The sequence below is a fragment of the Paramormyrops kingsleyae genome, chromosome 20 (assembly GCF_048594095.1).
Source record: "Paramormyrops kingsleyae isolate MSU_618 chromosome 20, PKINGS_0.4, whole genome shotgun sequence".
Classification (NCBI taxonomy): domain Eukaryota; kingdom Metazoa; phylum Chordata; class Actinopteri; order Osteoglossiformes; family Mormyridae; genus Paramormyrops; species Paramormyrops kingsleyae.
The window spans coordinates 12,787,086-12,810,602 of NC_132816.1; the positions used below are offsets into that span (position 1 = coordinate 12,787,086).

General features: G+C 46.6%; 1 protein-coding gene across 7 annotated transcripts in view; it reads right to left on the minus strand.

The window, feature by feature from the left end:
- The window catches only part of zmiz1a (zinc finger, MIZ-type containing 1a), a 112,891-nt gene that overhangs the window by 57,302 nt on the left and 32,072 nt on the right, over positions 1 to 23,517 (minus strand). For 5 of the 7 annotated variants that reach the window (XM_072703794.1, XM_072703797.1, XM_072703800.1 and 2 more), the window contains one exon: positions 14,885 to 14,967. The gene's annotated coding sequence lies outside the window, so the exon portion shown is untranslated. Of the gene's footprint in view, positions 1 to 8,010; positions 8,088 to 12,089; positions 12,555 to 14,884; positions 14,968 to 23,517 lie in introns of those variants that run through there. The other 2 variants (XM_072703796.1, XM_072703798.1) reach the window with 2 other exon arrangements.

Sequence of the window (23,517 nt, forward strand, 5' to 3'; positions counted from 1 at the left end):
ACGCCATCGTAACTCTCCCACAAATCAACGTCAGTGTTCAGACGTGTCTTCACAAATAATCGGGCCAGACTGCAAACCAACAATTCTGAACATAATGCGAACAACTACTACTACTAATTATAATAACAACAAAAATAACAACAACAAAGTTGCTATTAAATGGGAATAAAAACATTCCCTCTGAGAGGAATATCGGCACTGTGGAGAGACTGGCTTCATTCCTTCTCGCACCACCCTAACGACTCTGCCGTTTCTCTTTCATTCTGCTTCCAGAAACTATTATCCTATAAACACCTGTGTTATCAAAGCCTCGCTAACAATTTCCTGGATAATTTAACAAGGATGGAATTGCTGACTTGGTTCGGGGCATACAGGCCCGTCACTGTGGCAGCAGGCTGAGATAAATGCCGTACGGGAGCATCCAAAAGAAAAGGTCCCAGCCAAATCGGCGTGGCAATCGGGCCACCAAAACGGGCGCCATTTCCTGATGGGAGGGGAGGCCTGCGGTGCCCCTTATTTATTTATTTGTATGGGATCTGCAGCTAGGAAAAAAACAACAAAAAAAATAAAAATTGGGAACAGTTGCGTAACAGCAGTAGCTTGACCTTATCCCTGTGGGCTGGGTGTCCTGCCTGTCCAGCTCTCATACAAGCCCAGATTTCGGTTAGGTCCCCCCACCCAATGGCTAACAGCCCCCACCCCATCCAATGAGACGCTAACCTTCAGTGCTGCTACAGAGGTCCTCATTAGCGCAACCGCCCTTCGGACAAGAGGGTCGTCTGTCGACAGCGGGCTCTTCGGCAACATCGCCGTTCCCTGACCTTTCGCACACACCCCCCCCCCTCCCATCACCCACCCTCCCCCACCCGACATCCGCAATCAAAACAATAGACAGAACCGCCTCGCCACCATTTCAAAGGCAGCGAAGGACAGGACTCGCCTGGGTTGGGTTTCGAGAACTTAAAGCCCCATGACACCCAACAAAAACAAAGCTGATACATTGGGCGGGGTTGATAAATCCAGTATCGGAGCGGTGCAAAGATCACGGGGGTGGGGGGTTTGTCCAGGGGCGGAAAAGCTGCTGAAAGTGCGGGGGGGGGCGGGGGGGGGGGGGACGTACAGAAAACGTTTTTATACAGCGATGAAAACAAGCATTAACAAGGGTAGCCTAGGAGAAAATAAACCATTGATTTAGCAAGCTGCACTTCTCCATTACAAGAACCAGATCAATAGATGCAGCCAATCCTTAGCGTAGGTTTACTGCATAGCCTGCATGTCTAGGGAAGGAATATTGTTTGCCTTGTAATTATCTCCACCACCACCACCCGACACACACTCAACGCACCCAGCCAGCCTATAGCCCTTTATAACAAGCCTCGATCCCTTGTCTAACTGGGAGGTTTGGGATAAACCGGAGCAGTTGCTGTGACAAAGGTTCAACTCCGGCCACGAGGAACAATCGGTCTAAATCGGGATCACTGAGGGATCACCCGGAACCTACCCACAATCCCCGGCGGGGCCTGGGAATGGCTTGACTGAGCAGTGAGATCCAGAGACCCGTACAAAGGTCACAGCTGGCCCTTCCCCCTCTAGGAAAGGACTTCACACCTAACACAGGGCAATAATCCAGCAGACAAAATAATAAAAAAAAAAACTAAAAAGGAGAACTGAATTTATACGAAAATACGGAATAAATTTCCATATCCGGCTCGTGGTCATACGGCACAGCAACAAGCGATTTATGTGCCACAAACACAGTCAAAAGTATAAAAAACAACTAAATGTGAGTGATGCATTACCCCTCACAGCGAAAATTTTTTTAATAAATAAATGAAAACAAAAATGAAAATAAATTTGCCCTATTTGTAACCTTCCGGTGCAGAAACTTGCAGGAAGTGAAGGATAATCAGCTCCAGCGGGGCGCTGTGATCACACCTGCGACACGTTTAGACCACGGAACTCTGGTATGAAACGGTCATTAGGCCTCTCGAGCGGACAGGGTCGCGCGCGGCTCTCTGCAGAGACCAAATAAGCCGACTTCAGGAAATGAAGCAGTTCCTGTCGGGGGAAGAGGGAGAGGCAACAGGAGGGGGGCAGCAGCACAGCAGCGAGTCTTGGAGACGGGTGTTCAAAGCGGATTTTAATAAGCCCGACCCCAGCAAAAAAAAAAAAAAAACAACAAAAAAAAAAGAGGCAACTGAGACATTTCCTACAAGCCGGCTGCGCATGGGGCCGCTCGCCCGCATCAGGTCAGACGGCAGACTGCACGGTAAGGCGGACTCACTACTAATGATTCAGAGACATATTCATTTTGGACCTTAAGGGATTTTATCCACAGCAAAACATGCAATCGGTTCCCAAGCCATATGTGGAAGCTCTGGTTAATATCAAAGCTCTCGACTTCTGTGGGCTTAGTGTTCACCCCCCCCCCCCCCGGCCTATTCTTAAGCAAATATTTACAGGCCACGCCTCCGTCATGTATGACCACAGCCGAACCCTCTTCAGGAGCCATCAGGCGTTGGCCATGAATATGAAGAGTTTCGAGGCGCTGACACCCGTCTAAATAATCGGGCCATTAGGTCATTTAATATCCTCAGTATGAAGCCGCGTAACCCCCGGGACTTTGGCTACCGCCCGGACACATGGAAGCACTCAAGAGACAGCCCCCCCCCCCACAGCTGAGCCTCTCGAGATGGCCAGCAACGGGACCGCAGGAGCGTAATGAGAAACGCCCCCACGCAGCCTGCTCCGCATCACCGCCAGCCATATTTTCCCACCCTTACCCAATTCTGACCTGAATATATATAACACATAAAAATCTCAGGCTGGTCATGTGACCACTGCCTCTGCCCATGTGACCCTGTGCAGTCTGGCAGCACAGGTCGACGGGTTACATTATACCAAAATCGTGAATCTGGAATTGAAAAGCTTCTCCCACGAAATCCAGATGCAGGAGGCCATGCATGCGCGCACACATGCATGCACGTGCACGCCAACGTGCATGTTTACCTTTGGCTCCGCCCATTGCTCACAATCACATCCCTACTATAACTGGGGTTTCCGAACCCCGCAGTTTTTAAACAATTATTAAATGTGATGCTAATTTGCGGCGTGGGGAGATTTTAGGAGGCAGCACTGTGCATCTCCAATCCGGAGGCATGTCAGGAGACGAGATGAGACGTCCCGGCTCGATGTTTGCTTCACGAGACGGCACGATCCGGCACGTCGGCCCCGGCGACGGAATGCCGACGAGAACAAAGCCGTGCCGAAAGAGGCTTGTAGTGATCAGAGGGCCTGCTCAGCGTCTGCAGACATTCCCCCTGCCGTCAGGCGTGAAGGCAGGAGCCTTAAAGAGAGCCGCTGAAGGGGGGGGGGGCTAGCCGAAGCAATCTGTCTTCTCGGGGAGGAGGAGGAGAAAAGGGGGGAGGGGCCAAAGTGAGTGCGAGCTGGAAGGCAGTAGAAAGAAAAAAAACAGCCAAAATCTGTGGGATTTCTTCATTTCATTACCCTCTCACCCAGCTTAACAGGAAGGCCCCAAACACAAACGGGGACACAAAACGAAAAGACACCCCCCTGGCAGAAAGGGGGGGTGGCGGGCGGGAAATCCAAGCACTTTCAAGTGGAGGTGGAACAAACCAATTTGCCATGTTCCTTTATTATCGGAAATTAAACGGATCGAACGCAGGTGACGATGTCACGTTTGCCGTATCACACTGTTTTATCAGAATAGCGTCACGGCAGGTGACGTGTGTCTATCTCTACCGTGAAAGGTGACGTTAGTGCCACCAGCTCGCATGGAGACAGATTACCAAACACCCCTTCTATTAAACACCTCCCCCCCACCCCCGACAGGAGAATGCTGTCTTCTGAGTAGGCGACACAGCATTCCTTCGTGGACCTCCGCGTACAAAACCACTGACCCGGTAATTAAAATGATCTAGAGAGGAGCTCTGGAGGCCATTTCCATTACTCTACGCTGCAAGAATCATAATAAAATAGCGTCAACGGAGCCGGTGATGTCGACGGGACACACAGCTGGGAACTGGGGGGCGGCTTCTGGGGAAGCAGCGTTTGGCTAACATTTAGCTAGTATAATAAACAACAATATTATTATTATTATTATTTTAACACTAAAGAGGCCTTCTGTAAATGGAGCTCATTCTTCACATGAGGTCAGCTAATTAACTAATTATGAAAATGCTTAAGAGCCCATGGGCGCCACCTAGTTGCAGGTGCTGATGGATCACGGTCCATGCCGAGATAATAATAATAATAATAAAGGAGCAGCAGTTGCGTCTGTTTGGGAGCACAATGGCCGCCCCTGCCACCAAACCCCATCCTAATAAAGGCCCCCAAATGTTAAAAAGGCACGCAAGGGCAGCACGACCTTCTGTTCTGTATTTTCTGGCCAGCAGTCTCTCCTGGAAAATGAAAGTAAAAAAAAAAAAAAAGAAGAAGAAAGAAAATATCCTGAACCCGACAACCTCTTTTGTTCTACAGAATTTAGTTTTCACAGAACCTTTTCTAATTAACTTCAGCTAAATATGATATTACAGCTAGATCACGTAACACTCTCATTACAAGGCAGAATGCAAACCTAGGGGATCCAGAGCATGAACATGAACTGCTTTATATAATAAAAACAGCGATATTTTATGCGACAATTAGCATTATTATTTGTGGCAAGGCAGTATTTTAACTATATCGAACAAAATATTCCTCACAAAATATTTGAGAGCAAGCTAAGCGTGAAAGGTCAGAACTGGCCCTCAGAAGCACCCCAGATTAAAAAAAAGGTAAAAAGGGGGGGGGGGTTGCAGCACGCAGCCCCAGGCGATGGGCAGCCGTGGGGTCACAGGAGGGCACCAGCGTCCCCCGTCAGGACCCCTTCCCTGCCTCCCTGGTCAGCTGAGTAGTCAGGTGACCGCCGCTTCCTCTGCCGCTTCCTCTGCCGCTTCCTCTGCCGCTTCCTCTGCCGCTTCCGCTCAATTGGCCCCTCGGCCGCACATGGGGGTGCAGCAGCTGGTGGTTATCATTCTGCTGGGGCTTTTGCCGACCGCAGAGCACCAGGGACACAGTTCAATTATACCCCAACAGACTAAGTGTCAATAAAGCCCAAAAATATTGAACCAAAAAAAAAAAAAAATCCAAAACAACATTAAAAAGGTGACTCCGTTCCTAGAAAACAGCCGTACAATGACCTGCTAACACTAGTGTGTTTATGCACACAGACACACGTGGGTTAAATACGGCTGCATTAATGGGGGCGTCCCAATGAGTTCAATGTAATTAATCTGCAAAGCACTAAAACTTGAAAACAAAGACGTACAGAACGTTTCTGCCCCTTAGTTTATTTTTTTCACACATAATGGGATCGGTGCCTGTTTTGTCAGTTTTAATTACAAAAACACTGCAAAATGGTCCCTAGAAGATAACTAAACACGTTCACGCATATACATGAAAATTAAATGATAATTTAAACAGTGGCATAGTTTTCCATTATGGACATCAAGTTGGTATGTAGTGCTGTTTATAACCAATTAGTTATGCAGACATTTGAACAAAATGTTTGTCCTGTTAAAAGATACCGGCTTTTTGTGACATGAAAACAAAATATATGCACTTTAGAGGAAAAGAACGTAGCTAATAGTCGAGTGACAACTGCATTTATTTGAAATGTTGTCAAAACTAGACAAGAAAATGGTAAGCTGCAGTGTATATATTCACGTAAATGTGTTTTATGTGGCTTTAGCAGTCCATATTTACTTAAACGTTTCATGTGGATTTAACATAGTATATATTCTTGGGTACGGATGGATGGATGGTTGGTTTTTTGTGGATTTATCACAGTATATATTCATTACAACCTGTCCTGGTTTTCATATAGCATTTTCATATCCTTACCACTGAACTAAACCACGGCATACCTGCTGAACTTTTCTGAACATACAGGAGCTTACACTAATTCATTAAATTCGAGTTAAATGAAATTGGTTAAATAGGCTTTACTTTCGATTGAATTTTTCTGTGTCACGGTTTTATTCCTCACTTTCCTCAAACAGTCCTTGGGCTTCAATAGGCCACGGACGTGTATCCCAGGCTGTAATCAGATAACACCGGTTGGCTCATTAACGAGGCTTGAGTTAGTAATAACCCTGTTCTTCAAACTACATCCGTTCTGATCCTTGATAATGACAATGTGCGATACTCACGGTGGAGGATGCAGAGGAACTTTCTCTGTATCATAACTCAGCGGCCATTTGAACTTTCCACAATTTCCCATATAAGGATGCCTCGGAGAAAGCGCGCACTCTGCTGGGTACCGCTGAATTTTACCGATATTTTCAGTAAATCGATGAGACAAATTTGGGCACGTTGACTCGAAAAAATATGACATCAGTGAAAATCTGGCAAAATTCTTTAATGGACTCAGCTTCTATGACTTGGCCCGACATCGCAAGGGCGCAAATGGACAGATGTCAGCATGAAGGAAGGAGGTAAAAACACAAATACCACTAACATGAATGCAGCTGGTCTCTTAGCTAACATTTCCACCAGCTCCTTGGACTTATGGAGTAGAGTGTCCAAACCTATCTGAAATGTTAAGCATTGTTAAAAAATGAATTAATAACTCAATTGAACATATTTAAAGACGTAGATTAGGTAGTTAAATCTGTTAAGATTGTTAGAAAACAATCAATCGTAGGGTAGAATTCAATCGTAAGGTAGTACCGTTGCCTCATACTCCCAGGGTTAGGTATTCAAATCGCACCTCTGCTCTGTGTGTATAGTGTTGCCAAGTTCTCCCCCTCTTGTCCTGTGAGTCTTTGCATTTTCCAGGTACTCCGGTCTTGTTGCACAGTAATGAGCCACCTTTTTTTTGCTCCCTCCCAGCTCTCTACTGAGAGCAAAAACTGACAGGGTGGATTGTCTGGGGGTTCCCGAGGGCCGGGCTGGGAAACACTGTACGCACGACTCCCCATCCAAGGTGTACCCCACCTTCAAGCCCAATGGTGCTTTGATATACTCCACACCTCCCCCTTTGACCCCAACAAAGATATGCAGTTAAAAAATGAATGGATGTTTTTAGTTTTATACTGCTGTAAAGCTTACCAAGAGGTTTATTATGGGGAACAGAGGGTTGGTCTTAATTTTCTTTGTATTAAATAAATTACAATGAATTAAAAGGCACAGTCTGTAATCTTAACGTTTTACAAGTTTAATATTTACACGTAATACTTGTTAAGCGGCAATTCCAGAAAACTGTAATACAGGATGAAGATTATCTTCAATGGTGCTCATTACTAAGGTCTGGAAATCCATAAATATTAAACAGGTATGCAAGGATATTGCAACTAACAATTTTACTTTCAAGTTTTGCAAATTTCTTTTTTTGTTTCAAAACTTTGAGTGAAGTAAAGGAACGGCCGTGACAAATTATTGATCCTTTCAAGATATTTAACATGTGTCTAATATAGGAGTTTGTACAGAAACATTCATGACGGCAAACAAGCAAACCTAGATACTTTTCTGGCCGACGTGTTTGGCTTGTGCTGCTTGTAGCACATCCAGTCTAACATGCGCTTGACATTGTCAGCTCCAATTCGCACACTGATCTCGTATGAAAAGGTAATCCAATTGGACACGTGGTCTGGGAGGAAATACCGTTTAAAGCAATTTGTCCTAGCAAGCCACCCCAGTTAGGGCAAAATTAAATTCTGCACGCAAGTTGCGAGCTGAGCTGAACATGCGTGTCAGGTTTCATAACAATCTGGCTCTGCCTTGAGGACTTGGGTGTGTCTTCAACACAGAGCATTTATAGCAATTTGATTGACTCCTGTTGACCATAACACCCAGCCCATGGACTTTTCTTAAATGTGTTCCAGACTCGCTCCATCTAGTCTATGTCCTTATATGACCCCAACAGTCACATGATGTCTACAAGATGATGTCTTATGTTTGGGGGGGCGGGGGGTGAAGACCAGTAGAAGGTCTTATTTGTTACTGTACCTATTGCCAGTTCTTCTTCGTTACATTCTTTATGCTGTGGTCCATTACATCTGTAAGCTACTGGATGCCTACATGTCCTTCAGGGAGGGGGGGGGGGGGGAGAGAGAGAGAGAGAAAAAGAAAGAAAGAAAGAATCTGCCTATCAATCTATATTTATCAGATGCCTTAGAAGAACTGGGGTATCTATGATGGTCATCTAGAGCAGTTTACTAACCTAAACACCCTTTGATAGTCAGCAATGAGGGATGAGTGAATGTGTTTCTTGGACTTGTATATAAAATCCCAGGACACAACAACTGAAAGTTGAGACACGGGATGCTTGACTATTCAACGTGCTTGAAGAGCAACAGCTTGAGAGAGCAATTTGTGTATACCACCCCCTGGTCGACACTCCCATTCTGCACGCACATTGTGAACCCAGCTAAACATGAGTGTCAAGTTTTATAACAGTCCAACTGTGCCTTCAGGACTTGGGTCCATCTTCAACACGCAGCATTCATAGTTATCTGATCTACTCGCCTGTTACATAGCATTAGATTTAGAAAGCACTGCGTGCCTCAAATAATCATGAGCTCGATCTGTGTTTGGGAACAGTCAAAACGGCACTCAGCGTGCTGTTGGGGAAAAAAATACCGTCAATGACGTATGGAACAAAATCATAGTAGGCAGAGCATCCGAGCACAGTAAGCAAGGAATAAACAAGGAAAAGATAACTCAGCAGACCTGAATCGCTTTACGATGTCCTTGGAATGGATTTGGTCAGAGAGATTCAGAGAAACGGGGTGGGCAGTGGAAGAGGTGAACCAAACAGATAAACAGAGCAGGGCATGTTCACAAAGTTACCATGAGAACCTCTTTTTTTTTTCTCCTGGCATTTTAAACAGACATTACATTGTTCTAAAAATATATTTGCTGTTGATCTAAACCATTACTGTGGAAATGAACCACAAAGGGGGAAGAAAAGCTCACTAGCTGTTTGAGGCGAGTATTTGTTTTAGAAATGCGATCAAAACGGAGCTGTTTGCTTTAGCTTAACTGCGGTGGATTGCTGACATGCGACTTCTCGCATGTTTTTTCGCCACCTAAAAACCAGAAAGGTGCAGCGAGGTTTTAGACTCCCCAGCTGATATCAATCACATGGAGCAGATCCAAGGTCTCTGGTAGCAAAGAGGCATGAATCACGTCGCCGGCTTCCCTGCCCAGCCGTGTCCCGATCAACATAAGGGGCGAACTGAGCTTTGAAGAGTTTCAGTTGTGGGGAAGAAAAAAATCCCAACAACCCTTGAAGTGTGGAGTTACAGAACACTTCAGTCGGATTCCTCCCATCAGAGATTATCTGTACTGAACTGACAGTTTGTGTTACTCCACTTGGAAGCAGACAACTTAAAGGAAGTGAGGACCTGGGCTACAGTTTAGCGTCTTAAGGACCAGACCGTGTCCCGACTTGTTCAGAATACGAATGTTTACATTGTTGAGCCAAGGCATCTCCTGTGAAACTTCAAGTGCTCATCTGTACATTAAAACACCTGATGAGACGAGGTTCGGCCCGATAGAGAACAGAGGCACGAGTCCGTGGCGGCGAACGAAACCAATGCCGTAGCCCAGAAACAAACCCGGAGAACCGGACTGTGAGATGAGTGACAGAGCCCTTTTGTTTCTGCATATCGTTAACGAAGTTACACAATTAAAGCAGCAGCCGCAGCAAAATTAATCCATCAGTGATATTGCACAGGAATCGTCCCTCTAGATTTTATTCCAAGAGCCTGTAAAGAATAAGCGAGGACAGACCCTTAACACTCATCCCATATTGGTTGATTATACAGATCACTGACTAAAACAGTCCTCAGATGTCCACATGAAGCCTGTAATTGGATATTAAATACTAGTAATGACATGCAGTAATTATTAATACTGACATGACAGTGTCACAGAGGGGATAGTAAGAGTCCTCCGAGGTGTACGTGTATATATTATACTCGGGAAACATTTCGGTGTTAAGCTTTAACAGCATCTCAGATATCAGCTACCTCATTGTCCCCCGACCTTGAAACGAAGTTCAGGGAAAAGCCGTTTTAGTATGAAAGAACTGCGATTACAGCTCTGTTCTTGGGCTGCACACAACATGTTCCAAATCAATAAACCTACTGCCATCATACACCAATACACTCTCACACCACATGCCGCTAGGCTAACAAGAGTCACTTTAAAATGCTTAATGCTTAAACTGATTCCTTTTTTTTTTCCCCCCACTGGTCTTCAATTATGCCTTACGGTGCGAGGCAATTATTGTGCGTGTGTCTTGGTGAAACGCTGATTAAGAATAAATATTATAGTCTAACAAAACCAAATCATTACAGTGTAAAAGAGCGTCATTTTCTTATATCGGAACACACAGGAACAACGTAAAACCAGGAATATTGCTAGAATCTTAAGACATCTGCAGCTTAGCCCACAGCCCAAATCAAACTGAGAACATGGTTGTTAAAACATCGGAGCTAAACAAATCATTCAGGGCTTGTTCTTACTGATAATATTGAACATTGTAGAATTTTGTCTGTCGTTAGTCACTTTTTGAAACAATTTGGTCTCATAAAGGGGTAAGGTTTAGGAATTAATAGACCTTTACACGCCCTCTCACTCTCTTGAGATGTAAACGACAACATGGAGAAGTCAGGACAGCACAGAGTCTGCCATTCCTGCTCTCAGTCCAGGTCAAGCTATTTCCAGCTCGCAGAACCTGTCACCTCCAGTGGGGGCACCGTGCCGCGCCTCACCCCCCCCCACATCACAACACGGCCTCCCAGACAGCTGGAGAATGGCTTCATTTTTCATGCATACCTTCCCACCATTTTAGGATCCTGAATTCAACAAGAGCCCCCCTTCCTTGAAAATAGGCCGATAATGAGGCGGGCGGGTGGGGGGGGGAACACAAACACCCCTCCGGTATCGCACGCTGAACGGGTCCTGCTTCCTCTCTGGGGTGCCCGGCTCTCCCCGTGTGGACAGCAGAGGATTAATGAAGACGAGGTGTGCGTTTGTTTTCGTCGTCTTCGCGAGGCCCACGCGGGACGGCCTAATGCCGCGCAGCTGCTCAGCTCAACGCGGAGGCATTTTCGTAAACAGCCATTGACCCCGGGTGGTGCTCGGTAAGGAGCTCGATAAGCTTCTCTGGGTAGCGACACTCCTGAACGACTCCGTAAACACCTCATCAGCACATTAGGAAATGCTGCTCTTAAAAACAAATTTCATTAGCCTTTTTGAACACAATTAAGACTGATAGCTGGATCGCAGAATGTATGTAAACCATTAGGTTTTATCAGTTATACAGCTGACAAAACCCTCTGCTGATTAGTACAGGATATATTCTGGCTAGACAAACATTTACAGTACAGATGTTCCCTCAGTGCTATGTACCCTCTAGTGCAACTGGCCTCGAAATAAAAATGTGCCCTTTTTCACACATGGTCATGTGATACATTCTTGTGACCCTTAAACCCCCCCACATTGAATGCCATGAGACAGCAAACATGGCCTTCACTTCCTCTACTGAGATTCACAGGCAAATCAAATTCTCGTCATCTTGACCAGCCTTTCTGTTTGGGAAGAATGTTTCTCCTTGCCCCCTGAAACTGTATTTCTGTAAAGCCATAAGCAATGAGGATTACGATAATAAAAAGAACAGACTTCATTTGACCTATATTGCCATGGTGCCAAACCATCCGCAACTACTCTAAAAAATGAATTATTAATCAAATGTTAAAAAAATGCTAAACAAATGAAGATGAACCAAACAATAGTAAATATGCTGCATTTTAAAACAGAACAATAAATGTTAAGGATTATAATTTATTGCCCTAAGAGAAGATACATTTCATTCAACATCAATGATAATTTAATTTCAAATATTAGCCAATGTAAAACAACCCAAAAACTGTTCTCATATTTGCAACAAACTAATATTTATAAAACTGTTGCAACTGAAAAGGTTAAACAAAATGAACCAACACCTAGGAATTGTTTCATCGAGTTAGATAAACTGTTTTTGAGCTGTTCATATTTCAAAAGACAACGGCAATTACCGACATAAGAGGCCTTTCATCTGCGGCTGTTCCGAAGCACTTTGATCTCAGCCATGGGCGGGAACGTGGTGAGCAACGCGCAGAAGCTGACAGATCACGGGGCAGGGTGGGGAAGGGTAGGCTGGCCAGGCTGAGAGGAGGAGGAACAAGCCAGCGGGGTAACAGATACGGTGCAGAAGAGCGACGATCCCAAACTACGAAGGAGCACCGAGCCAGAAACGGACATGGAGCCGTTTCAGAGAACTGTCTGTGGATCGCATCACTGTACCTGCCGCAGGTCATGCTGAAAATGCCAGACTGGGGAGCAGAACCCAGAATCATGTACACAGGGAGGGAGGGATGGAGGGAGGAAGGGGCACTAGCATGGATCGCTCATGCCAGTAGGGGGCGCAATTAACGCGTTGCAGCGGAGCGTCGAACCTGAATGACGTAGCATACCAGTCAATGACATTGCCACACTGTTTGAGGAGGATGGAAGTCGGGCGTCTGTCTCGCCCATGTCCCTCTAATCTACCAAGCCAGATCATTTGTGGGACCTCCCACAGGGGCGGGACCACAGGAGCGCAGGCCCTAGCTGGAAGCTGATTGGCTCACAGAGTGCCCACTCCCCTGTCACTTTCCAATTCAAAGCATATCATTGGCTAATGATAACATTGGCCCCTCATGAATTATGGCCCCTGTAAAGCGCCACATTATTCAGAAACCACCCTAAACATGCTTCTTTTTTAAACCATCGTGACGTCAGGAGGCATTAAATCCAGAACTTCACTCCTCTGACTTATACTTTTCTCCCACCATGACAAGTTACCGCAGAACGCTATGGCCTTGGTTACCAGTTAGCTTTACGGTGTACAGTCCTCTGGCAGCAGCAGAAAGAGCGAGAAACAGAGCCGCCCTGTCAGAGAGACCATGGCAGCATGCGGCAGTGACGAAACCCCGACTCTCTGTGTGTTTACGAAGCCTCAGGAAATACCAGGGCAGGCCAGCTCCGCGAAGCTCCGCTTCGAGCCCCCATGACTTGAGAACATACAGGCCCAGCTGTCTGGGTGCCTCACTTTAGTGTAAATAAATAAAGCAAGAACCTGATCTGCATACACTGCATACCCCCCCCCCCCCCAGCCCCCTCACCACATACCTTAAAGTCAAATGCGAATCATGCCTCCAATTTAACGGACACTTTCCTCAACATTTTCCGGTCAATTTTATATTCAGCAGATCTTCTTGGCCATGCGACCTTCATTAGCATACAACAGATGGTCCTGTAATCACTAACCCTCAACTGCCTTACATTCTCCGAACCGTTTTTTTGTTTAATGATAAAATATGATACGCGATCTGAACAATTAAAAAAAAAAAAAAGTTTTACAATAGTTTTCCCACAAGTTTTCACACTGTAGCTCAAAGATTGAAATTTAAAATTAGCGCAAATGAATAAGTGTTCCGTTAGCCGCAAGGCATCGGCATGAATGATTATGGGTTTATGAGTATGAATGATTCAGGTTCGGCTAACCATCTACATAAATCCAACATTCAGCAGAACCAAGTACGCTACATCAATAATACGATAAGGGATTGTTTTTACACATCAGCACTAGAACAGATGAGATATACAACTGCAAGACATAATTACCTGAAATGCTTTAAAGATTTACCCATTTGGGTCAGTGTTTTTATATAGTGCATTTTCTGACACTTTCCCACAACTCTGGAGAACAGAGAAAGCTTCAGAACAGCACAGTCCAACTAAACTCATGTCCACTTCTTGACGATTGTGACTTTTTACTATACGTCCATTCACCTCTGTCTACTGATAGCGTCTGACATCTAATTGACCAATGAAATCATCTATTCAACTAGTATTTATGTTTGTATTAGTTGTATGTTGTATTCATGATGGACATTTGTATGGATTGCTTTGTACCACCAATTTTAACAACGGCAACAACGCTGATAGCTAGATAGCTAACGCCACTGTTAGCCTGAATATAAAGTGAGTTTTATTTGTATCGTTTTGACACTGATGTATTTCCCTTGCGGACATCAATCCAGGCAACTAGACGGCTGTGTAGACAGGTTTGTGGTGCTAAGGGTGTCTCATTATGATGTTTTAAGTTATTACTTATTTTTGCGTTATGCTGAAATTATGGATTTTTGGAGATGTGCATTTTTTATTGGACAGCGACGATAAGCAACAATTAAAGAAAGACGGCAAATACAGGAAAAAAAACATGATAAAATAAGACACATAAAGAAAAATGACGCCCCAAAAAGTATCAGAAACGTCCATATTTGCTCCTGTCCTCCTACGTTCCTCACCTTAAAAAAAGGTATCGCCCTTGACTTGAGAAGAACAAACAGCAGCCTGATACCCCCCCCCGCCCCCCCCAAAATCACAGAGCATCCATTTCGAGGCCGTCCTACCAAAATCTGACCCCTGCACACTAAAAGCAGAGAAGCCCAGAAATTAGCACAGCCTGGTTATGCGTCATCGGGCTCAAGACATGCCACCGGATGCCCGGATCCGTGCACAGGTCAAACAAAATGCAAGAGAAATGAAGACGCAGCAAACCCCTGCGGCCCCTGCTCAGAATGCTGGGTAATTAAGACATAGACCAAAACATGGGGCCAAAATGGAAATAGATCCACACCCCGGTAACTGATATTCCTCTCCAAGACTAGGTCTGAATTAGCTGGATAAAAATAAAACCCAGAACAAGATGGGGGAACAGAAGCAGACAGACCACAACACTTGTGCATGAGCACTCATGGTCTACAATGGTGCAAAGGGGTCTTACCGGTGGATGATGGAATGGTCTGGATTTACTTTACAGGTGACCAGTAATGTCTCTTCTACACCCTCATCGATCACCGATTTAACCTGGGGGGAACAAAAGTATGGTTTAAAAACCGCGCCGTCATCATAACTGTTGAATAAACATTTATCAGAGATTTATCAGGAGTACTCAGGGTAAACTCAGGCCGTGGAGCTCATCAGCCCGACTGATGCACAGCTGCGCCTGAGAGACTTTGAAATCACGCATCCCAGAAAACGGCTGTCACAATCCGAAGACACCCATTTGGCACGGATCCGGCAGTAAACACGGAAGACGCTGATATTCAATGAGATCCAGACATATGATTATGACAGGGAATGCCTCAGATTCTCCTGTTCACGCCGTACAAGGTGAGGCTTACTGCGGTTTAACAACTGATGGGCCAGCGATAAACACAGTTTTCTTTTGCAATACTTTGCGTAGTCTTCGGCTCCTAATTAAATCATCAATTTGACGTGGATATGGGCTGGGATGAAACAGCAACTGAGAGAATGGCAGGCCCTCACCTGGCCAGCCAATGAAATGACAGATCTTGTGGTCACATGACAGACGCCCACAATAAAGCCCACGGGACAGCAGCCCCGGGGCCCCGAGAGTGACACCCTCCTTTCTGAGTTCAGTATTTAGCGTGCGAGTCAATCAGAAAGCATGAACACACTGCCAGTTTGTATATTGACAGTTTGTCCCCTGTCAATGGCAAACTTACCACAGCAGGCAGTATTATGAGAATCAGCAAACCAATTAGCCATTATAAACACATTTTAACGGCCCCCTCCAATTATTATCCAAAACATTACACCCCCCCAGAGATGTAAATTTGCACCGAAACCACAGAAATATAATGACACTTCAAAACGAGTCTGTCACCATATTCTTCTGAATGAGATTAAACCATTACACACTGACAGGCCTCAACACGAGACTTGCTTGATAAAGACACGTAATCACACCAAAGAGGCCTGGGAAAGGATCACAGAAGACTCTCATCCAGGAAAAGCTCACATTTTTTGCTAGTTTTATTATTATTGAATAACAAAGTGAAACGGTCCCCATTGATCACACTGCAGGGGGCAGACCACTTCATAAGCTTTGACCAAAAACAGGAAAAATGTGCTTGTCATGAGGAAACTGGCTTAAACTGCTGTTTTTCTGGACAAGGGTGTTTATTTTAGTACAGAATAATGTTAATTGGTCAGAGTGTTCGAATTAAGGAATGTTAGCAAACGGCACCCTGGAACAAACACCGATTCTGAGTGCTGTATATTCTCACTGACTCAGCACTGCGGCAGTAACCCAGGCTGGAATAGATAACATGCTCCCCTCACACAGCAGAGCTCTGTAAACATGCTTTTCACCGCCTCTCACTGTCATCCGATCCCGGTACTGGGCCCTATTAAGTCCGCACGGGACGGGAGAGTCCCTCAGAGCACACGCACCCTCCGCTCACACAGCGACGCTCTGCATCCGCGGCGACAGGCCACTCAGGCGGACACACCGACGGCGTTAATCACCGCGTGAAGAGACCGGCTTGTTCCCAGATACAAGTACATACTTATTAGTCCTCTTATGCTAATAGAAGGGCTAATGACTAAAATGTGCCATATGTAAATCGTTTGCAGTGGTTCAAACACCTGCACTGTAGGTGTTTCTGGATCTCTGGCAATAATAATGTGTTCACTACCCCTCGCCAAAGAGTTACACGTTTGGTTGTGCCCGTGATTTAATAACCGACAGATAGCGACCCAAAATCCAGGGCGGCAATGATTTGGATTCAATATTTAACTCGCGCTGCTCGGTCGTCTGTTTAATGTCAGGCTCCTGCTGTAACGTTGCTGGTAGAAGCTGCAAGACGGCAAGGAGGACACTTTTAGACGGTCACATGAGCGTGACACAAGCGGACAAACTTAGCACGACATGGAGACGGCCTGCAAGTCCACAGATGAGATGGTCTCATCCAGACCAGAACCTCGCTAGCGTACCACTACCACATGCAAACCACTGTGTGATCTGATGTTTTTAATTCAGATATTTTTGTGGGGCATTATATTACAGAGAATACTGATTAGCTACATAAGGTCAAGCAGTTACTGCTCATCGCTGAACCGCTGCAGAGAAAATGAGTCGTCCTGTCATTTGGATTTGCTGGCTTTTTCCGAATGAAGAAAAGCTCCCCAAAACTTCTGATTGCATGACAGGAGAAAAAAAATGTAAATCAATTCGAGGATTACAGTTCTCTCCTAATAAAACATCACTCTGCGATTTATTGCAGGCGGAACGTTGTTGCAGCTGTAATTAGAAATGAATATTTGAAGGCAGCCTTTGGATAACTGTGCCGGCAATTTCATAATTCGATATTCATGTCCTAGCTACTAATCTGCTGTTTAATGGCAGCGACATTTTAAACTCATTGTCTTCCAACTTGCATGTTGATCTTTGCATTATTCTAATAAGATTCTCCTCTGTTACTTGTTAGGAAAGTCTGGCTACACTTTGCAAGGCAGAATGGGAGGCTGGCTTTTTAGACAGGACACACTCCATACAATCCCACATTTCCCGCTCGGTCATGGTCAAGTAAGGTCAAGGAAGGTCAAGTACCGGTTTCCCTCACGTCACATTAAACAAACTGCAAAAGATTCAGTTTTGAAATATTTTTCTGGAACTTTCTAAGCGCCTATTGACGAAGTGTTGTACCCACAGAACTGTGTCAGATAAACAGTCATCTGATTGTGTTTACTTTAGTTACAGACTGTTAGTCATCCAGCATGTTAGCCGCCTTCCATGCCTGTGTGTGATTCCCATTCCTATTTGCGCGTGCCACGAAAACGCACCAGATATTCCAGGTTTCCACGGCTCATTTCTGCTTTCCCTTTGGTGCACATCTGCCTTTAACAACCCGAAGTAACGTTTCACGAAACGGCTGTTGTCAGAAACATCCGGATAATTTGCGAGAAAACAAAAAAATTCAGAAAAGCAGTCGTGGCTGAATGGTGCGCATTGTTAGCCCGGGACGAAGCCCCACCCACTTGCCTGCCTGTGTGCCTCCCCCCCCCCTCCCCCTCCTCCTGGGTCAGCAGCCTCTGTTTACGGAAGATCACTGACTGGCTCATGTGTCACACGCATCTAGTATGGCCACATACTGCAGGTGCAGAGGGCGTGAGCTTGTCGTCTGCCTGCGCCACACTGAGCACGATCATGTCCTGCCCACCCAGGCCAAGCCTGGTATTAACCAGGCCTGCAGATCAAGGAAGGGGCTGAAGTCGGCTATAAAAAGACAACCTTTCTGACTTCCTGCTGTCTCCTAGGACACTTACAGCGCACACTAAACATTTACATCATTAATTGTAAGTATTCCAGCGGCTCTACAAAATCCTTTCGTCGGCTGAATTAATTCACGGAGCCGCCATGTGAAGAATCCACACTATTGGGAAAATCCCCCCCGCCGCCGCCGCCGAGAGCCAGCGTCACACACAGTAGGGGGCGGAGCTTCGGAAAGAAACCGCGCGCGTCGTCCGGGAGGCCGGCACGCGTCCGCTTCGAACCACTCGGTCTGGCATCGTTTTTCCTGGAACGTGAAAACACACCGTGCAATCTCAGGACCTTGGCATGCCGCGATCGTCTTACAACAGGATTAATCGCGGGTAGATGCCACCGCGGACGGTACCACGTGCGGCCGGTCCCCCGGACACACGATGGGCGGATCTGAATAATTCATTTAGGCCTGGCACATTTGGGTGGGGGGGGGGGGGGTGTCTCTTTCATTTCCTTTCCCGGCTCTCTCCCCTCTTCCTGATCTGTACCCAAGCGCCCGTTTGTTATGATTGGCAGGTGGGAAGGTCGGCGAGAGGGAAAATAAAAACCATATTTTAACATTCGGTGTCAAGAAGCGGCTGCATCACGGGCGACGGGAGGCTCTGGTGGGTAGCTGCGGATGAAAGGAGGCATCCCTGGCTGTCCTCATGCGCCCCGACCCCCACCCCCCCACCAGTCTGGTATCGGCAGAGAGACGAGAATGAGGCCGCTCCGCCAGACGGCAGGGCCTTTCAACAGTACAGCACCCGTTTTTATTAACTGTGCCGCTCACCCTGCATGAACCGCGTGCCGCAGGGACACCGTCGCGCTGGGATTTCTGCTAGCGGGGATTTTAAAAGCCGCCGTCAGCCTGACGGGTGAAGAACGGCGGGTTCTGTGATATGATTCTCCGTGACATGAAACCTCTACCATCTCCCAGCTCCTCCCGCCTCCCCTCCCAGAAAGGTTCATTTGAACATGTGCCAAGACTGCAGAGATGAAGATATTACCGATGCCTCCCCCCCCCCCCCCGCCTTAATGACACATGCTTATTTCTGCAGAAGCCTTTAGCTTGGCTCTAAAGAACAGCTTGATAAACAGGAAGCAGGTTCCTACTGGTCTGGTGTGACCAAAATAGTTTAGGAAACCAAACAGCACCCCCAGTGGCCAAAATGCTTCATAGCGACTGGGGAAACCATGCCGCCTTCCACACCTCTTCAAACCTGCGGTATTCCTTCCTCCCAAAGCAGAGCGTGACTTGAAGGCCCGGTCGAGCCGCTCAGCCATGTGCCGACGCTCCTGCCAGCCCTCTGCCGGGCCACAGACCCATGACCAGCTGTCTGACACGTTCCCGGCTGCGACTCACAGACGCCCATCTGGGGGCATCAAGCTCTTACGTCTCCCCCTAAAGGTCACTGCTGGGAGTGCACGTATCAGCCCAGAAAACAATGCATTTGTCAGTAAGGGGCCCATGGTTCCCTAAAATAATTTCACAAAAGACAACAGAGATTCCCTGAACAGAATATATATTCTTATAGTCTGTTCCACCACTGGAAGCCCAGACACTCATTTTACACATCTACAGAAAGATTATCCTGACTCCAATCACGTAAGACCGCCTACGCTATAACTCGGAAATACCGGAAGCTGACATCTTCCTACAATTGCTGGAATTACATTTTCCTACAGCACTAGTACACAACCACGGACAGGCATTACGGCTTTCTACCACCAGTAATACTCATCGGTCATTTTTCACATCTTTATCTGAGGACTTAGTAGCGTAAACTTCAGAGCTGACTTTCCGTGGTTGCATTGACGTCGCACGTCAACATCAGTGGTGCCTAACGAGCACGTGCAAATCCCCAAACCGCCGGCTTGTAAATATCCTCTCCTTACAAGCATCTAATCCATCACAGAAACCACTGACCTGGATAGACCAATGGGTTATGAGCAATGCTAGTCCTGGGGGGTGGAGTCAAGCTGTGCAGCCAATAGGAAGTGAGCAGCAGCAGGAATGACGTCTTAAGTTTTTAATTGGTCTCCACACCCAAAGCCCAGCTGCCGCAGACCTGTAAGCATTTATCCCACAGTGAAGGAGCTAATTCATCCAAAGCTGACATTTAACCAGCAGACTACAGTGAACTCCAGCAGTTACATTTGCATTCATTGTAAATGTTATTTAACAGTCCAAAAATGTATTTAGAATATTTATATGTACTTAAAGCACACATGTAATATATGCATTAGTTTCACTCCACTGAACTGTTATATTAAGCTCGGCAAAGACCTACCAGCGATCAAGAAACTAGTAGCTAAAGGGTAATACGCAAGACCCTCATTATGTCACGCCTTTATAAGCATTATGTAAACAGTCGTAAATGTGTCAATAACCGCAGCCTGCACGGTGAAATGAGTTACAGGGCCCCGCATGTGACACGCCCCCCCCGGCAGCCGAGCGTAATGATTTAGCGTGCCGCTGCATTGCGAAGGTCTTGCACAAACTTTTATCCGAGGTGCGAATCGCAGCGCCAACTGACGAGCGCCACACCTGCCAATTGGGGGGACTTTAATTAAAGGGGCAGGTCAGGGCACCTCCTGTGCCTTCGCTGAGTGACGGCGTGATAGTGGGCGATGACATCAAGATGGCAGCAGGTGCCGATTCAAGTGTCTTATGGCCTGTTCTAAGGAGACAAAAATACCCGCGACCGGGGCACAGACACGCAGCGACACACGTACAGCTGTCTAAACATTGCTGCCGTCGCTCCGCCTCCTGCAGAGAGCACACTCCCTTTCTGTCTGGCGGGGGGAACGCAGGGTCAACCCCCCCCCCCCCCGATGGTGGATAGCGGGGCCACGTTTGTTTTTGGCGTGCTGTTGTGTCTACGGGGTGACCCCGGTCGAGACCTTGGACCGCCAGGCAGGGGTGAGGAGGGCAGAGCGAAGGCCAGTAGCTGCACCGCGCGCATTTCCTGACGCATTTTCTGCCGGCGCACGCATGTCTAAAGGCCAATTACAGCACATCCCCAACGGGCATGCCTGCAGAGAACGATTCGACAAGTAAAAGCACTAAGAACACACGATGTAACCCCCCCCCGTCCCACCCCCTATCTGATAAGACTTCAGATAAAAGGCAGCGTACCACAGAAGCCTGCCAAAACTCCTCCCTTCATGTTTAATTATCAGATCAACTTGTCGAGATTCCCAGGGAGAGCAGCAACGCATCGTTTACAGCCACTCTGCGTCGCTCCCCACCCTCCCTGAATCTCGCCTCTGCAAAGATTCAGCAAGACAGATGATTTTTTTTTTTTTTGTTTTACTTAACCGCTAAACCTCAGATCAAGGACAGAGAGGCCATACTGCCCTGGGCCCACTGTACCAGTGACTGTAGTAGGCAGTGACTGCAGTGCGTGGCATCAGTTCAAATATCAGTGCAGTGTGAAATGCTAAAATGTGGATTTGGCTCATTGCCACCTCTTTTGTTTAATGATACTATCGATTCTCTGTTCGCCTAACCCCATTTTGCTCTCCGTGACACGCAGACACAAATGTAGGTGGGAGCGAGCTTAGCCGCGAAGGGCAGCCACATGTAGCGGCACCCATGAAGCTGGGGGGGGTTAAGGGCCTTGCTGAAGGGCCCACAGATGCGACTATTCTGCTGGAGCTGGGCTTGAACCGGTGACCTTCCGATCACAGACACAGAGTCTTAGCCCGCTGAGCTACATGCTGGTATCCCCAAAGGCTGACAGTGGAGCGTCAGAGCTTTAAAAAAATAAGTGTATATTCCACCCTGGAGATCACTGTGGCCTTTGCTATCATTCCTACATTCCATCTCCCATCACTGACTCATCCTGGCAGCCATATAATACTTCCTTTGTGCAGATTTTTTATTTTTTTTGGTCAAGGTCCCATCAAAAGATTTTTGGAAGTGTTTTTTGTTTTCAAAACACAGAATCATGCACAGGTGCTGCTTTTTTAACATAAGCGATGGAAGCACACCTGGATGCCGCTCCGGGAGGTGAGGTAAAGCGCGGCAGACATCTGGCTCACTTTAGAGTTTCGCAGGAAGGGGAGCAGCGGGCACGGGGGGGGTAAGAGGGTCACGCCGAACCAACCGACCACCAGACCGATCGGGACGTGGCTAAACACTCAAGGGGTATTAACAATGCACTTTCGTGCGTCCCATGCTACTAGCTAATGGAGAACTGTTCAGAATCCTTCTTCCTGAAAATCACACCATTTCATAGATTTTATTGTCATCCTTATTCCCCCCTACATGCCACTCAAGCTCGCCACAGGCATCTCCCCCAAACAATTGCCCAGTTGATGCGAACCCCCCTCATTTTCAACACGCTGCCTCCCCCGTGTTCAGAATTGCGAGCCGGAAAACTCTGGCAAGTCAAGGATCTTAAAACAGACCGGCGCGTCGTGTAAAAGATCTCATCGTGCCCATTGCTTTTCCACAAGTTTCGAGATGCAGCAACTCTGGCAAGATTGGGAAGCGGCATCATGGGAAGCGGCATCTAAGGAGGACCGACAGCTCGAAGCCCTTGATTCTTCGGAGACCCATCGCCCGCAACCAGCTCATTTGTTTTACGAAGCCATGCGGCTTAAAACGTTATGATAAGTGTAGCGTTTGTTTACAGATGGAAAGAGCGAGAGCGGCGTGAGATTAGATCACTCATAAACCATCAGCATCCCAACGCCAACAGTGTTATGAAGTGCCGTTAATTAGTTTGTTGGCTTGTGAAGCATCGCATATTGTGGTCATTAATCACGAGGAAATCTCCTGAAACGTGAACCCGGAGTGTGTCTCCAAACAATGGTGGCATGTATTTAAGTATTCATTTAATGCTTTTAATTCCCCGCCCCACTTCCCTAGTGGCGCTTCACCCTTGTCGCGGCTACCTGGTAACACGGCGCGTAATTAGGCGTATTCCCATAACGAGAGGCCGAGGGCGAAGGTCCCGAGATGCATTGTGATTTATAAAATAGAGAAAACATGCACACAGCCACAGTAATACATCCAAGGTTATCTGAAGGGAAGACGCTGGTGTGGATGAGCTTCTGTATAAGACAGATATAAATAGATTAATGAGACTCAAGGAGGGAGGGAGGAACGGAGGGCGAGAGTGAGATTGGGTCGCGCATTACAATCATGCCATATTCATACCAGTCTTTTTTAACCTTTCAAAAAGTTTTATTTTCTCGCCTAAATTACCGACATAGCCGTATATATTTCTATTTTACAAATAAGACACCCAAGATGCAATAAAGTTGGGAATGGTAGGACACCGTGAAAACGC